Consider the following 2,454-nt stretch of genomic DNA (forward strand, 5'->3'; position numbering starts at 1 on the left):
ATCCCTGCAATTCCGCATTTTTAATGAACATGTTGCTTTTTTTTCCGCTATGCGATTTTTTCGCGGAAAAAATCGCAACATTTGCACCAAAAATGCGGAATACCCTGTAAATAATAGGAGGCTTATGTAAGCGTTTTTTTTCGCGTTTTTATCACGTTTTTATAGCGAAAAAACGCGAAAAAAACGCTAACAATCCTGAACGTGTGCACATGGCCTAAAGGACCTGTACTGACATCATAATCACATTACTTTGTGAGGGGAAACTCCCTTCCAGGATCACATTACCATGTCAGGCAGAATCCACACTCTTCCCAGCAACAGCCATCGACCAATAGTCATAAAGACTGAGTCATAAGTTCTTCCCCAACAACAGTACAGACAAAAAGACTGAGGAGTACATGTAAACCAAAGCAGGCCTCAAAGGCCCCAGGTACGTGAATCTGGGGTAGTCACAAAAAAAGCGTTGCTATACGAGATGCCTATAACATAAAAATATATGAACAACTGGATATTACTAACAACTATATACCTGGGGATTACCTTGAGTTTCAAAATTCTAACTAATGTAGTTTTACAGATAATAGAAAACAAGTAACCTAGCAGGCCTGCGAGGCACCAGGTACACGTTCTAGGGTTAACCTAATGCTGTTCTTTTTTACTGTCTTTTAGAATCGCTAAAATCACGTCACACACTGGGTACTGGTGGCACCACATATGGTAGAGTATATATGTGCTATGTTCTTTTTATTCAGGGGTCACCACACACACACTATGCGGCCATCCTCTAAATAGCCAGCTTGTCTCTACATCCTAAACCATGCATGCCCTTTTAGATCTCATACCATCAGCGATACTACCAGCGCCTTCTATCTGTTACATAGCGCTCACCCATAGTTACATAGCGCTCACCCATAGTATTTCGCTCCCCTTATGAATCCACGCATGCGCAGTTCTTCTAATACAGCGCTCAGTCCCTGCCTTCAGTAGTGTCTCAATCTGCGCAAGCGCGGTCCTGATGACCGCGATCACATGTTCCATGATGAGGCGGGTCACATGACCCGCTCTCAGGGCGCTTTTATACCCGGAAGTACCGCTGTCACACAGCGGCTTCTGGCAACACCAGCCCCTCAGCACCTCGACACCCCGGACCTGGACTTACTGGGTAAATATACATGGCTTACTCACCGGAGCCTGCTTTGCTTTGCACGATACTAAGGGATATCTTTCCCACTGTGCATTTGTTCTTTTAGCGCCATTCCCTATAGCGGTTTCTCGCCCTCCCGGTGCGCCCAACTTCTTATACACCCTCCAGGACCCCCGAGGTAATTAGGAGCTTATGGTATACAACCACAAGTAGAATGCATTGTTTGTTTGCCCTGATTCTCTTGGATGGTAACATTGTTCTTATCATACCCTTCAGGTGTTTTTGCCAGGTTTCTCACATGTGTACGCGGGCCTTTGAGGCCTATGCATTGCGCTGTTCTGCCTCCAGGTACTTTCTATAGACTATTCTGCTGTGGATCTTAGTGAATATTGCCATTATTACATTACTGGCATCCCAGTTTGGGATACCATACCCTTATTGAGTTTGTGCCGTATACATGGTGGTGTCTTTATACAGGGTGGGCGGACATATATTGCTGAAGCTCTTCACAGCAGCTCACCCGGGATCTATCCTGCTAATTCACGATGTCACATTTTCATTTTAGGTGATCACTCTGCACTCTTGTTCCTAGTGCCACAACCAGACACCCTGCAGTACTGCTTTCACAGTATCCTTCTAAGCATTTTAGCTCAATTAATGTTCTCTGCAATCTCAGTATTAAGGTTATATAATTGCTTGTTATCCTTATCCACGCTCACAGCTTCCTATAGCCTAGCCTGAGAATTCTACGACTCACGGAACACCAGTCTGGATTAACACTGACCGTCACGGTTGTCACTGTTTGTTCATTTATTCATTTATTCATCATGTGCTGAATTTTTTCTGTACAAACATCCATTGTAATCAGACTTATTCTCCTTTTGTGTATGTACTTGTTCTCCTCTGTTAAATTCAATTGTATATCAGATGTCTTTTACAATCATGTAATTGTCGTTTGCATATTTTGCAGTTTCATGAGAGATGTTTCTGATGAAGGTCTTGTGACCGAAAACGTTTAAACACTCTTGAACTGGTCGCACAAATAAACAAAACTTTCACGTTTTTCTTGCAAATGAATCTCTGAGTGCCAAGTGCTTTATTATTTACTTACGGGTTGGATACCTTACTTGTGCACCACCAAGGAACCTTGAGTGCCGTGTACTACTTGCACATATAGACTAAAGATGGCTGCCTCCGCACGACTATAGACTAAAGATGGCTGCCTCCGCATGACCAAAGATTAAAGAAGGCTGCCTCCGCATGACCAACGACTAAAGGTGGCTGCCTCTGCACGACTAAAGACTAAATAT

General features: G+C 43.5%; 1 long non-coding RNA gene across 1 annotated transcript; it reads left to right on the plus strand.

Moving 5' to 3' along the window:
* The first annotated feature begins 1,134 nt into the window (after window positions 1–1,134).
* Window positions 1,135–2,197, plus strand: LOC143769235 (uncharacterized). The gene is made up of 3 exons (XR_013214287.1): window positions 1,135–1,492; window positions 1,710–1,772; window positions 1,866–2,197. It is a non-coding gene; the product is annotated as an uncharacterized LOC143769235 (long non-coding RNA).
* The last annotated feature ends 257 nt before the right edge of the window (window positions 2,198–2,454 follow it).

This window comes from Ranitomeya variabilis, chromosome 4, assembly GCF_051348905.1.
Source record: "Ranitomeya variabilis isolate aRanVar5 chromosome 4, aRanVar5.hap1, whole genome shotgun sequence".
Lineage (NCBI taxonomy): Eukaryota > Metazoa > Chordata > Amphibia > Anura > Dendrobatidae > Ranitomeya > Ranitomeya variabilis.